Source organism: Agelaius phoeniceus, chromosome 11, assembly GCF_051311805.1.
Source record: "Agelaius phoeniceus isolate bAgePho1 chromosome 11, bAgePho1.hap1, whole genome shotgun sequence".
Classification (NCBI taxonomy): Eukaryota; Metazoa; Chordata; class Aves; order Passeriformes; family Icteridae; genus Agelaius; species Agelaius phoeniceus.
Window position 1 is genome coordinate 11796012 of NC_135275.1, and position 15388 is coordinate 11811399.

A 15388-nucleotide genomic window follows, 5' to 3' on the forward strand; every position below is an offset into this window, starting at 1 on the left:
GACACTAATTTGATTAAATTGGTATGTTGAAATTTTATTTGATTCCACCTAAGGAGTGTAATTCCCCTTGTGCGTTCTCTGTAACCCATTAATTTTCCAATGGAATGGGAAACACAGGTTGGGATTTGGAGGCTAGTTCTTCTACTTGTTAACATATGAGCTTAAAACCACAGTAAAAAAAAAATCCATGCAACTGGGTAGAATGAGACTTGCCAGTTTAAGAGAAAACGGCTTTCTACAGAATAACCCAGATGGGGGGAGAAAAAAAGTATACTTTTAACTCTGAAACCTGAAGTGTTCTTTGAGGGAAAACGAATACATTTTAGCCTTAAAGGGATCACAGACTGCAATTATATAATTCTTGTCAACTGATGTTAAAGATAGGCTGGAAAGAATGTATGCTGAGGCCCTGCAATAAAACGAGCTCCTTTACTCCTTTCAAATGTTTGCAAGCCTTGGAGGTTATCCAAAGGTCGGATACAGGAAAAGTCTTGGTGAACAGAAAACATAATCATGAGCTTTTTTAATACGGGCTCTTTTTGTAATAAAATAAAATTATGGTAAGGGAAGGGAGGGCGGGCTCTGTCTCCTCAGATCTAAGGCCAGGGGGGCTGAGTTTTAATCAGAGGCTGCTGTTCTCCCCTCCTCTCTCCTCCCCAGCCTGTCACTGCACACAGAGAGAAGCCAGCAGAGGTGCGCAGGCACTGGGTGCGCGGCACAGGGGCAAAGGCACAAGCCTGCACTGAAACCCCTTGGCTTTGCTGCAATGCAAGGACATGTTTCCCCAGAGGGAGATGGATCTCCGTGTCCAGCCAGCTTGCACAGGGAAGCAGCAGATCCTCCTCAACACCCTCCTCGCCTGGGGTCTGTTGGAGAACAGCTCCATACAGTGCTGGAACTAATGTGCTGCCCCTTCTGGCAGAACAAATGGCATGTTTCCCACAGAAACTCCCCTGGAAGCTGGAAGTAAGGTATATGGAGAATATCACATCCAGCTGCAACTACACAGGAGTTGTCAATACACTCATGGATTTTGGGGTGGAATCCAGGGCTGCAGTCTTTACTCTTTCCAAAAGTGATGTGGCTTTAGTTGTGACCACCTGCAGTCAGGGAGCTGCTTTCTGTTTTACTTCGAGCACCTGGAGACACTGCCTGGTTACCCCACCTGGGCTATGGCCACAAGTCACACACAAGCACTTGCATCACCTACTGCATTTGGTTCAGAAATTTTCCATCCAAGTACAGATTTGACCCCATCCCCTCAGTCTGCTAAACACAAACCTGGAGCAGCAAACCATGAAGTATCTGGAGGGGATTCATGAAGTGGACATTTGCTGAAGGCACCAGGCACTTCTGAGTTGTGATCATCCTCCATGAGACAACCTGTGAGACACCCACCAAGAGTGGCTTTGTTCTAATCCCACACTCTGTAACATTTTATCACCATTTATCTTTTATGGTGACTGCTCGATCATCCAACTGTACTACAGACCTATTTTACCTGTACCTCACAGGCTGAGAAAACAATCTTACAACAAACAATACTTTTCCTCTCAAAAATCAGAAGTCTGTTTTAATGATCCATCTGGGGAATGTCATTCATGCTGACCACCACTGTTTTGAAGCTATTTTTTCCTGTTTCTTGAATTTCTTCTGGACTTCCTCTTGCATCACACCATTATCAGTCTGGATGAAGACACCTTTCCCATTCCATGCTTCATATGAATAAATAGAATCAGGGAAAAAAGAAAAAAGAACATAGCTACTATTCCCATCTAGGCAAGAAACCCACTTGAGAGCCAGAGAGAGTTGGAGCAGTGTGGATTGACTGGTAAATGCACCTGCTCTATTAGGATTTGAAACTATTTCACATTAGCAGTGCTCCCATGGACCATCTCTCATCCTACAGACATGAAAATTTGACTGCATATTTAATGTAAATTTAAGCCTTGGGGGTGTCCTGTGCAGGGCCAGGAGGTGACTTTGATGATCTTAGTGGGTCACTTGCAACTCAGGATATTCTAAGATTCTAGGAAAGTATTTTTTTAATGTAATTTCATGCCTGTAGTATGTTTTCCCTTATGAGCAGCACATTTTGTTCTCCCTCATCTTTGAGGAACAGATGCAGAGCTGCCTTTCACAAAACCAGAAGACAAAGACCTTTGACAGACCCTCAACATTACTGCATGCAGAATGTGCCATATATTTATTTTTAACAGTATAATGAATCACAAAAGAGATGTGATTGGCAGCCCTATTGCATTCCAGGAGTGATGGTACAAGCCATTAGGAGGTATGACCCAGAACATCACCTCTCCATTTCATTTCACCTCTCCCTCTTTCATCCAATCCTCTTCCTGCTGAGTGGCGTTCCTTGGCTTTATCCACATGTCCTTCCTCTTCCCTTTGAGCTGAAAAGTCAAGAGAAGAAATATATGAGCACTGGAAAAGCCACTATAAAGCAAACTGCTGATTTTAAAAATAAAGGTACCTATTCACAGGCCGATTCAGAGAATTGTTTTGGCATGTACCTAAATGCAGCTGATCTCCACAAGATGTAAAAATGCACTAAAACTCAGACACCAAAACTCAAACAGACATTGAGAAGCCCTTCCTGAGTGAAGCCACTTGCCCAAGCTGAGGGATAAGTTAAGATATCCTATAGAAATTCCCTGTGCTCAGGATAACTCTTGAGCCCAAGAAACAGTGATAGCGGTAAGCTGACCCTGCACACCAAAATGAAATCAGAGCCCAGGAGATGAGATCCAGATTTTCCTGAGAGCAGGAGGTGGATGCTCAGTGGTGCTGCAGGCAGGCAGCTCTTCAAACGAGCTCCACACATGGGAACAAACATGTCCAAAGGCCTCACACCCAACGGGAAGCTGCTGGGTGCTGAACACAGCTGAAAATCTGGTGCTCAGAGTGGGCACTGAGCCCTGGCAAATCCAACTCCCATCCCTGCTGAAAATCTGTCACCACATCGTCAATGTTAAAAGACAGGTTTTTCAAATGGGAAAAGTGCGTTTATCACCCTCAGCAAACTCACGATCAACACAAGGCATAATTGCTCAAATGTCAAATAAAAATTCTCGGCTGAGCAAACACCACGCGTGGACCTTTTTTGATCCCCAAATATGAATGCTTTAGAACAGGATGAGCATGTGGCCAGCGGGGCTGGAATGGAGAGTGCTTTGTAACCTTAACTATACCAGGCGTGATAAAGTGCCCGCTATCATGAAAAAAAAGCTCATCTAAAAGACAGAGGGAAACCAGATGGGAAAAGAACACAAACTCTCAGCAGGAATTACAGGGATTTTTTTTTTTTTCACATTGCTTTCAATTTTTCCAAAATAAAATCTCATCCCATTGATTGATGCTAAGTATAAATATGGTCTGATCCACCTGAGGCACACTGAGGTTAAGGCTGAGAGGTCAGGGTTAGCTCTGGAGCTGGAGCTGCAGCCTCCCATGCCATTGGGAGCTGTGAGCCCAGCCCAGGGGAGTGAGCACTGCCAGCCCCTCTACCCCATCAGGCACCTGAGGCTGCAGGAGTGCCTACCTCAGCTATTGCTGACTGCAACACCTTGGCTACTTCTGCTACTGCAATTCTTTCTGCTGCCCTGGCAAATGCTTCAGCCACTCTTTCTGCTGCTGGGTTTTCTGATGCTCCCACCACGGTTGCTGCTGCTCCTTCAGGAATGACCGCCTTCCCCTCTAGGCTTTCTGCCTCTGGCATTGCAGCTGCTTTTTCTGCTTCTTCCACCTCGGCTTGTGATGCTGTTGCATCCTTCCTTGCTTCCTCTGGTGCTGTGACAGCCAGCAGCTCCATGTCCCCTGCCAGGTCACCAGGACCCTTCCTTCCCTGGGGACAGATGGCCTGGAACCTGCTGGTAGAAGCAGAGAGGGTGAAGCAGCACAGCTGTAAAGAAATGTGTTTTCTGGTGTCACTTCAAGTGCTCAGTGACAGGTCCTGGAGCCAGCAAGGACTGCTTTGTCCATGGCAGTCCAGAGCAAGAGGCCAGGACTCACAGCACTTGTGCAGTAGCACAGCTTTGACTGTCTTGTCCCAGCCCCATGTTCTCCTGTGGGTAGCAGCCACTTTTGCAGTCTTGAACTAAGGCCAAGCTCATGCTATATCCCAAAACAAATCAATGCCTCATATCAAGTGGTTTGTGCAGCAAAAAGGAGAATAAAAGGAAGGCTGACTTTTTCCTGAGATACATTTTTGATTAATATTCCAGGAAAAAACCCCAACATTCTCTACAGAGAAAAGAGCAAAAAATCCAGGGAACATGCAAGTCCAAGTGTTTTTTCAAATTGTCATATTCTCCTACAAAAAGAAAGGGTCATGCCCACAGGTCACGGACAGCAGACTTGGGTCAGACAGACATGGTCTTGTCCCAGAGTTTCTGCTAATGCATCTCACTTCTGACCTGCACCAGCCTCCCTGCTGCAGTCTGTGCTCCCCATACACACCTTGGCTGTTGGGCTTCAAAATCTCTGCAGTCTCATAAGTTTTCAACTGGCATGTTTATCCCAATGCCATGGGAGGTACAGGTGAAATTTTGACAATCCAGTTATCTTTTCTGGGGACGCTGGTAGAAGAGATCCATAACTATCTAATATGCATGTACTAATCAACTTTTGTATTAGAAAGATCATCTACCAAGGGTTGCTGCTATCAGGTCAAAATATAGCTTGCAGTGAAGTAAATTAGTAATTCCCATAACAATCTGTAAGATGTATTGTACTGTAGATGCTGCTACTCCTCCCTAGTGATACCTACTCAGTCTAGAAGTCAGGACAAGTCTGAGAGGTGATGCTGGATGGACTGTATTGTATGAATTTGGAGTACGAGTTTAGGACTCAGAAAGAGCCATTGAATCTGCTCATATCCACTGACTGAGGCAGAAAAAAACCAAACCACCATTTGATTAATTCCTGCATGTTTTGTCCCATCTCTCTTTTACAGAGACCAACACAGGCACTGGATTAACACACAAGTAACTTTTTGGCTTTGCCTACGCAGCAATACAAAGATTCCTGCAGCATGGAGACATCCTGAGTCTGGCTGTAACCCTGCCAGCACCACACCAGGGTTTGGCAGAGCTCACAGCCCCCTGCACACCTCCACGGGCAGTCCCAAGAAAAGGACAAGTAACACTTGACAGATGTGCTGAGCAACTGACATCGGCAGGGGACCCTGATGAGGCACATGGAGGATACTGGCCCTTCCCAAGCTCACACATGCTCCATAAACCACTGGCAGGAACTTGGGCAGGCCTGATGAAATAGTGATGACACCACTGTTCAATGCTGCTCAGCATCAGTAATTAAAAAAAGAGAAGAGGAAAAATAAGGTGGAGAGCTCTGAAAGGTCAGGACGGAATACACAAGAAGTGCTAGGGGTGTAAAAAAGACAATAGTAGAGAAAAAAGGTAAAAGGAGAGCAGAGAAGGTAGAGGGGAAAATCTGGAGAGGAGGGAAATGGGATACAGATTGTCACTGCTGAGAGTTGTGCCCAAATGCACTCAGGGAGAAGACAAGGGCTGAAAGCCACCTGAAGTGTCCTGTCACACACGCCTACATCCCTGCGGACACAAGTCAGTCACTTGCTCACCCAACAAGTTACCTGCATATCTGCTTCATTAAATAGTAACCCTGTAGGTCTGCTGACAAGAACATACTTCTCTCTCCTTTGGTAATTAGCCCTGAAGGCTGGTCATGCTCACTGGCCATGAAACGCTGCAACAAGCAGCCTTTTCATGCCTGGAGCTTACCTTTGTCCCTGTCTGTTCCCGTCAGGCTGGGGAAGGCAGGCACCATGCCCACCTGACAGCGTGCTCCGGGCTGCATTCAGGCTCTCACCCCGCCCGGTGTCTCTCAGCAGGGCAGAAATGAGCTCGCTGGGACAGCTGGGACTGCAGAAACTGGGAACTTTCAGCCTTTTCCTTCTGCTTGGAAAAAACTCAAGGGCGGACTCGGGAACAGCGATTTGCTGCCAGTCAGCTTGAGACAGCAGCAATTTGATATGCTGGGAAGAGGAAGGGTCTTACAAGGCTCCAGAGATAGAGGAGAGGAAGCACAGGGTTGTGTGTCAGGAGCTGGACAGGAACTGGAGGCTCAGGCCTTCTGCACAGGCTGGGCACGCTGTGTGCTCAGCAAACCTGGAACTGGGGCTGAGCAGCTTTCTCTCACTTTTGCCACCAAGGACAGGATTTTGCTGGCCCCAGTCAGTGACATAAGAGCAGTAAGAGACTCAAACCTATTTTAACAAACATAAAATGCCTCCTAAGGTTCCTGCAATGTGGGTTGAGTTAAGCTAAAGCTGACATGAACTCAGTGTGAGGAATTAAAATGGTTTCTGGTTTTTTGGTTTTTGTTTTTCTAAATTACTTTTCTTGTCAAGAAACAAAGGAGGCAGGTTACTAACACTTACCCCTCTCAAACCTGTTAGGAGCCTGAAAGGAAGTATGCATAGCCCAAAGCTTTAGCTTTATGATCACATTTCCCCTCCAAAATATTTTGGAGATAAATTCCAGGCGCTTCAGTCTGGAGAACTTCACCGGAGAACAGTGCAAAGATTAAAACCAAACACATTGCCAGTAATTCCTGGCAGCCTGTTCCAGCAGTGAGACCATGAACCTGGGAATGAACCTTCAGCTGTGCTCTGACTCAAGATAAGACCTTGAGTAAGTCCCACCTGCCACTCTGGCCTGCAACACTCTGCAGGGGCAATGGCTGAGAATTAGCAAAGGTTATTCCTTATTTTATGGTGTCTGAGGTCTGGTCACTGCAAGTCTGTTTTTTCAAGAAGCTTGCTGCCTGCCTGCACTGTTTTTGTATATGTACATATTAGCATTTTGACCCATTTTCATGGGGCCCAATGTCACCTCCTAACCTCCAGTTTAACCTCACAAATTGCCTCTAAGCCACCAGAACATTGCCCTGCTGCTCCCCCAGGACAGCAGGCTGGCAGGATTTTGGATCAAGCCACCACTCAGCTGCACCACACTGTCAAAGTCCACCGCCCTGTGCCCACCTCACTCTGATGCCAGACCTGCCCTGGTCCCAGCCTGACCTCCTTTTCCCAAGCACTTGCATTCCTGGCTCGAGGCTGCTATGTAGGTAAACTCCCTTGTGCTACACAAGCCCTGTTCCTTCCACCAGAGACCACTTCAAGGTCTGTTTTCTGATCTGCAACAATTCTGTTCATTGCAGGGACACAGTTTGCAAAGCCCCCTTTTTAAAATCTCTCCCACCATTTGGCACTCATCTAATCTGCCCCCAGCCCAATTTTTTATGTCAGACTAATGTTCATTTCTTCAAAATGAGTTTGGACCTAATGCTGTGTCTACCAGTTAAATGTTTGATGGAATGACATCAAAATCAAAACAGACAGAAAAAAGTATTTCCCTTTGATATGCTGACCACATTGCACAAAACTCACTATTACAAGACTCAGGTTGCTTAGAATTTTGCCAGACTTTAATCTTTTGAATTAAAGCTTTTGATGCTGGTTGTTTGCCCTGCTGGAATTCAGGGTGAAAATTTCAGCTAATGAAGTTCATCTACTACAGGAAAGATTTTTACCCCAGCTAAAAAAAGAGGAAAAACAACAAACAGCTGATATCTCGTGCAAGCTTTTGGTTGAATAGTCTCAGTGCTATCATTTGGAGCTCTGCTTTAAATTTTGGCAGGAAGGTCACAGTGGTGTCAGGGAATAATTTTTTACAGGAAGAGTAATGCACCTTTGTCCAAGCTGTGAGCCCCTGAAAAATCAGTTTGCATACGCTTTGTAGTGATTTGTGATAGGCAGCAAAAATATTTTTCAAAGTCCTGATTGCAGAACCTCAATATTCTTTTTGTGCAGTTTTGGTTTCTTTTAATGTAATCTATAAAAATAGCCAGTGACCTTTAGTGGCATCTAAACAGGCTCCCAGTTTCCTTCCATGGTTTGAAGCCTTAAACAATAGCCCCAAAGAAATGACTCGATACCACACACACATGTACTTGATGCCTGGGAAATTGCTGGTCGTTGGTCAGCAAGAACAAGGAGATTCACACAGCTCCAAGGCATGGCAGGTTCAGGGAATTTGGGGAACTCAAGGCATCAAAGGCCTGAGATGCAGGAAGGCAATGTCCTCCCAGCCACCACTGTGAACTCCAAGCAGTGTGAGGGTGCCCATGAGTTTTGAGTGAAAGATAATGAGGAATGAGGGTAAAAAACCTTTTGGGATTCCATGGGATGTTGGGGCCCTACTCACTGAGCTTCTGGCTCAACACCTTCCATGTGCTGAGCTCCCAGGTTCTTAGCACAGGCTGCTGAAGCCCTTCACAGTGTGGCAGAGTGGAGGATTTGTGCTCCCAAATCAGTGTATTCCTATATTAGGGCAGGAGCATTAAATTACCCTTGTTCTTAAAGGAGGAGGAAATTTCAGAAACCTATTAGGCAAAATTCACCTGACCCCAGCTTTTAATATGTGTATGTATAACCTCAGACAGAAAGAAACCTTTGACAGCTCAGCTGGCGGAACTGTTGCCTTTAGACCACAAGCAATGTGTGTGAAACCTGAGAGAGGAAATCTGCAGGTTTCTGAATAAATGAGGATTCCAGTCACAATATGGCAGCCACCAGTGTCCAAGGACAGTGGGCAGTTTGCAATGAATTATGTCACTGCTCTGAAACCCCTGTGTCCTAAGGACTTCTTTTCTCTATTCTTGCCAAAGCTGCTATTTACCCAGCATAGCCATAGCATTGGGTCATTAAACAATACTGATGGCAATGCCCAGAGAATTCCAAGCACCTATTGTACTATCACTGAATTCCTCCTTTGATCACCATGGTCAGAAATATCTGATTTTTATCACTCTTTAATAGCTCCCAATCAACTTAAGAAGTTACCACAATGCTCATGGCAGAACCTTTGTCAGACCAGGCTAATAATTGACAAACCCAGAACAGCAGATCTCACTGGCTCTGCATTGTCAGTCATATATGACCTTCTCCATGGGCTTGAAACCCCAGGGACAGTGCTTGAGCTTCCATGTTGAAGATTACTCTGCCTCTGTCAGAGCAAAGGAGCTGTAGATGTAGAAGCCTTTTTTCCAGCTTCCTGCAAAAGCCCACAGAGATTAACAGGGAAGAAAATTTGAAGTGCATTTGAGCAATCTCAGAAGGACACACACTCCTAAGCATGAAATAGGAACTTTCCTGTTCGTGTTGTTACTAGATCACTCAAGAGAAACACATCTTGCCCATACTCAAGGCACAACAAGGCTCTTCCTTGTACAATTCTGCCACCCTTCACCTGTGTACCAGACCATGCTTACAAATCACCTGGCAGCACTTCCCTGTCGCTGTCATGACCTAGAGATACCCACTCTCACCACCTTCCCCTCTCTGAGATGGTCTAATTCACACAGATCTAACCCCAAGCAGCTGCTTATTCAGCATAAGCTCAGCACTGACAGCTTCTGTTCAGATTTGGAGGGCTGGTGTGCCTCAAGGTTTGCCTGAGCTCTCCAACCATGCTGCTCCATCTAATAAAAGACACTATCTCTACCTACAAGCCTTGTCCAGCAGTAATCAGAGAAATGTATCTTGTCTGATTCCAAAATTTGTCAGTTAAAAGGAAATTAAAACCCAGTGCTCTGATGAATGAAAACAAAATGGTCAAAAGAAAAGAATCTGAAATCAAGCTTATAAATTATAGAAGTTAATATTATTTTACCAATCCCTGTTTTCTGTATGCTACTAATGTTGCTCTTGAGAGGCTTATTCTTGAAATCTAGGAAACCCTCAAGAATCAGAAACACTGAAAGTGAGTTTTGGAGAAAACTTCTCTTGGTGAAGGAGACCTATGTCAACACCCACGACTGCTTGTTTAAGTGAAAAGAAAAAGGGTTATTCTTGCTTTTGGATTTATTCTGTGAAACTAATGAAGATTATAACCCAGTTGCAACATATTTAATGAATCACAATGAGCAGATGACAAATTTGCAACAGCCATTTGAAAGGGGAGCATTTTTAGGTAATCATAAGTTATTTAATTACATGATTAATGCTCTAGCTTGTAGGTAGTCAAAATATGGCAATAAAACATACAACAACATGTTTAATCCAGCTCAATAATGTGCAGTTGTAACCCCACGTTCAGGTAATAATTTCTCTCTTTATTACCTACCTGGTGATGTACAACCTGGAAATTCCTGGATTGACAGTGAAGCACCAGGCATTACCTAGAGGCAATACAGTGGACTCAAGGGAAGCTGTGCAGTGCATTGGCCAATTTGGGTGAGTTTCCAAGGGGTTAAACAAGAGTGGGAATTTACAAGACTTCCTGAGGAGTAAGAAAAAAAAGGAAGAATCACATATGTCTAAAGGAAACTTTTAGAGTGGGCATGTTGGTATAAGGTACCTGGGGAAGATGAAATAAAAAGCACAGACTGCATTCACCTCACCCAAGAAGCAGCTGCATGTTCTGGTGGAAGTGTTGGTTTCCTGCCTCTAACATATGCACACATTCATGCTCCTCAGTTGCAGATCACAAACCCATCACTCCAGTTCCTTGATTTGTAAAGCTTAGGAAATCATAAGGATTTTCACTCTGGTGTATTTTGGGAATTCAGCAGACTTTCAGTGCACCTACTCAAGTCAGCCACACAACCAGATGATTAAGCTAAATTCAGTTGAAATAAAATCCTTATTTGATACTTAAACAAAACCATTGAGCTCTGAAACACTGAAGTGTTATTTAATGACCACTAGGGCAGTGTGTCAGCCAGATGCAAGCTGCTCTGTGCTGTCCAAACTCAGCTTCCCAGGGGTGATGCTCTGCATGACACAAACCCTCCTAACAATGAGTCTTACAGCACAGGGTGGTTCCACAGTGTTTGAGTCCTTGACCCAGCACACAGCCAGGGAGAACATCCATCTCCTCTGGCTCTGGGTGGGACAGAGGGGCCAACTCCCCTTCACAGCAGCCTGGTGTTACATTGTCCCTAAGCTGTGTGCATCACTCTCTGCAGTGGCTCACAGAGCTGCTCTTGGGCTCTGCCTCTCCCCACTGAAGCACTGGGCATCGTGTAAGCAGCACATGGGAAAAGACCTTGGACTGTGCTTGTGCTGTATGGCCACACAGTCCATATAGAGCATGCCCATAGAATAATTGAACCTTGCCACAAAGCAGCTGTCTCAGCCTCAGAAGCCAATGCCTCTTTACTAGTTAGCCAATAAAAAGATTTAGGGTTACTAAAGAATAAACACCCATTCTCTCAGGGAAACCTTTATAGAATACTTGGATGCACCAAGCTTTTCCTTTGGTGAGCTCTAATTACTGAAAACCCCACAGGTGGAAGCAGCCAGACCATGCTCAGGCTCTCAGAGGGACACTTGAAAAGCTCTCCTCTAATCACCACACTGTGTCAGAGAAGCAGAGTTAGAAAAATTCAAGCAAATCCCTTCTGGATTCTCAGAGGAAGCTCTTATCCAATCCTACCATCTACTGAGAAATTCTGTTTTTGAAGGAAAAGGACCTGTCTCCCATCATGAAAATTTCCTCCAGCATCTGAGCTGAGCCAAGCGCAAATGAAACTTTGAACCAGTGCCCAGAATGATCATCAGGAACTGAAACTTTTGAATTAGGACAATATAAAATATGCCAATAAAAATTTCTTTACTGCAAGCCCTGTTCTGATGTATAAGTCTTGCCTCACGTCCCTCCCAGCCCAGCTAAAACCAGGGCTGTGCAAAAACCCCGGGGAGACCCCACTCACAGTATTTCTGACACAAGCCAGGGAGCAGTTGAAATTACAAAAGACAGTTCTCAGATCAAAGAAACCCACCTCAATTTGCATGAACTTTTAGATAAACACCAAAAAAAAAGTTAAAAGTTCACGGAGGGACTGACTCTTTCCTGCAATCACCCTCACACAAATCCTTTATTTGCCATTTGTCTTGATGGGTGGCTAGGTCTTAGGGCAGGCATCATTTCCTCTGCATTAGTAAAATACCAGCAGCATCAGCTTCTGGTTCTAAATGGAGTCTGAGATTCCTGCCACAGTATAAATAAAATTGATAACATATCCAAGCCCTAACATGACTTCATGAGGACCCTCCCCTCCTCTATCCATGCTGCTCTAAGCTACTGAGGTCAGATTTAGTGAGGTTTACCTTGTGGAATTGACTCATGCATGGTATGTCCAAATGATCAGAGACTGGGAAACAAGACACATGATCAGGTCATGTCAGAGCAAAACTGAAACATTTATAACAGAATTCATCTCTCTCTCATTCCTCCTTTGCTTTAATCACCAGATGTTCTCCATTCAACTACCTGCTACCTTCTCTGAGATTTAAATTAGGCACATAGTACTCCCAGGGACGTGATCACAGCACAGAAAGGTTATAGGAGAAATACATTTTTGCCTTGGCATCCTACAACTGGTAAGAGATATGAAAAGAGCTGAAAATCCTGTGATGACAAGCTAGCTTCGGGCACCCTACCTAAGAGCTCAGAAATCTCACTCTCTCCCTTGTATTAGAGCAAGCAGCTTCACAAAGACTCAAACCCTAGATTATCTTCAGGGTTATTGTGAGGTGACTGCGAAGCTTTCTCGTCAGGCTGCCAGTGGGGGGGACAGAAAAAAGCTTTCTGAATCAGGCCCTTATCATTTATACCACATTACAATCCAAAATGAAAAATTACTTGCTCCAGATTTGATAGAATAAAGCATCTTGAGATGCCACAGAAATATCCAATTTTCAATAAAGACATTAAACCTAAGCTTCAAAAAAACGGAATAATTACATTGCTTTTGCTTTGAGTTCTAATGTTAAAAGTGTCAATTTATAAAACTAGGTAAACAACCACAATTCCTAAGCAGACTGCAACTAATTAGACCCCTTTTGATCTTTTATTTTGCCTAGAAGCTTGTTTAACAACTTTACACAAAACTCAAGGTTTTTACACACTAGTGGACGGGGGGAGGGAGGAGACCACAGAAAAGAAAATTCTTCTCTGCTGCTTGCTAAGGTGAGAGACTGCTCTCTTCCTGAATCACACTCACTAACAGCAAGCCTGGGAAACTTTCTAGCCATGAAAGCAATTGCCTCTTATTTGAGCTGTCCTGATGGAGACAAAAACTAAATCAAAGCACAAATCAAATGTTCCAGCTCTACACACACTATTTGTGTGTGTGAGTTACTGGTTTAGGTGAAGGATCACAACACAGACCAAACAGCATGACTGCAGACCTGCTACTGCAAATAAACTGGGCTCTGGCATTGCAGTATTCCCAAAAGGGCTGCACAGCACAGAGACAGGAGGGAGCTGCAGCTTCCTATGAGCAGCAATGCCCTGCACTGCAGAGGAGGAGTCCAACAGGGTCTGGTGGGAGGAGGACAGGCAGTGCTGGTCACAGCAGCAGAGCCCATCCTGTGCTATGCTGCACCAAAACAAATCTTTGAGCAAGTTGACTCCATCTTGGGGCAGCAGAGAGCACTAGACAATATCTCTGTGTCCCTTCCAGCCCTCCTCCCCACGAAGAACTGACATTGAAATAACCATGAGGGCTGGGTGACACAGAAGCTGCTAGGACTTGGGCACTTGTCACTTCTGTGACCACATCACATCCACCTCCCTTCTGTAACAGGGCAGGCAGACATCCCTATCTGCCAGGAACTCACCACAGCAGCAAAGTCAGGAGTGCTAAGGGCAAAAAGCTCCTTGTCCTGTCCTGAAATGAAACAGGATAATTAGACTTGAAGCACTCAGGTCGTTGGGCTCATGCACACAGACAAAAGCCAAAGACACAAACACCCTTCCTTCCCCTCCATACAGCTGGGAGACCATTCCCCTGGGACCATCCCCTCCCTGCCTGGGCACACCAGTGGGTGTCTCTGCAATCTTCCCCAGAGGCTCACAGCTTCACAGCATCCACCTGTACTGCAGCAGCCTTCCCACTCCCCTGGGCTGAGGGTCAGCCCTTACAGCACGAAGCCAGGCATGGAGAGGGAAGGGAGAGAGCTGCTCCAAGCTGTGTCTGCAGTGACATGCTCCTGTCTGCAAGCAGATCCCATCAAACAAGTATCTGGATAAACCTGAAACAACCCTAACCATCTTGATTTACTGCTTCAGCTGTGTTAATCCTCTAACAAGCAAACGTGTGTCTGATGTTAGTAACAGACCTCCAATGTTTCCCTGTCACCACTGCACTGTCTTCAGTCTTGAGGTAAGAAAATCTGAGCTTACCTGATAGCTGAATTTACCTAAGGTTCTTTGTGCAAGCAGGAATAAAGATGCTGATGGCAGCTCTCAGCCCCCACTGAGCTGTTACAGCCTCCCCACACCCACAGCCAGGTACCACCCAGACACAGCCCTTGACTGTGTGCCAATTCTCCCACCCCAGGCTCACAACCACTAAGAAAGCTTAAAGCATTGCCAATTTCTTGAAAAATTGGTCTTCCTCACCCAGTTCCGAGGCCGTTCTGGTGTGCAATTTCACTTCCTTTCCTGCTCACTCTCCTGCAGGGGCATCAGCTGGATGATTGTCCAACAGAGGAAGGGAAGAAGGAAGGGATCAGAGATGGTACCTGCAGAGCAGCAGAGCTGTTTCACCCTCATGCTGCACATTGCAACGTTAATGATTTCAGAGAAAACCATTTGCAAAGCTAAAAGCTTAATGAAGGAACAAAAATCAATACTGTGCTCACTGAAGTCCCCTGATGCTGGAGACTCTAAAGCATCATTCAGGTAGACAGCACTGGGCATTCCCTCCTTAACAACTGCCTGCAGACCAGAGAGACAGGACAGTGCTTTAATTTATTCTCTTTGTCATTCTAATATAGATCTTTCCTTTTAAAATGGTGTTTATACTTTATACTGCAATCTGGATTCAGAAATAGAACAAGTCCTAAAAGCTGGGATCAATATATCCCACATTACCTTTCAGAAGGGAGGCAGCACAGCAAAGAGAAGAGGGCCAAATGCTCTGCTGGCAGAAATTGTGAGGTCCTAGGTGCTGCTGTTTAAAATATGAGTCAAAGTATTGATTCAAACTTAGCTAACTAAATTTAAAAAAAAAAAAAAAGGGGAGTTAGGAAAAAAGCCAACCTAAAACAAAACACCAAACTAAAACCAATAAAAAAACCCAATACAAACAAAAAATCGACTTATCCTTCTTTTGCCCAGAATATCTCTCTACAAATAAATCCAAGCCACTTCCAAATGTTAATAATTTGTAATGTATCACTGCTAATAACACTGGTAAACAGTACTGTTGGGATGCAGAAACTGAGCAGAAAGTCTGGCCCACCCAAGGCACCTACCCAAAGAGATGAGCCAGCTCATCTGCCTCCTACCCATGCTCCTCTGGCACAGAAGAA

The 15388-nt window shown here is 44.9% G+C and overlaps 1 long non-coding RNA gene across 1 annotated transcript; it reads right to left on the reverse strand.

Annotated features, from left to right (window-relative positions):
• Positions 1 to 2046: 2046 nt before the first annotated feature.
• Positions 2047 to 14596, reverse strand: LOC143695030 (uncharacterized). Its single transcript, XR_013183917.1, has 4 exons — positions 14475 to 14596; positions 13691 to 13740; positions 3560 to 3884; positions 2047 to 2411 (listed from the first exon to the last, which is right to left on the reverse strand). It is a non-coding gene; the product is annotated as an uncharacterized LOC143695030 (long non-coding RNA).
• Between the last annotated feature and the right edge of the window lie 792 nt (positions 14597 to 15388).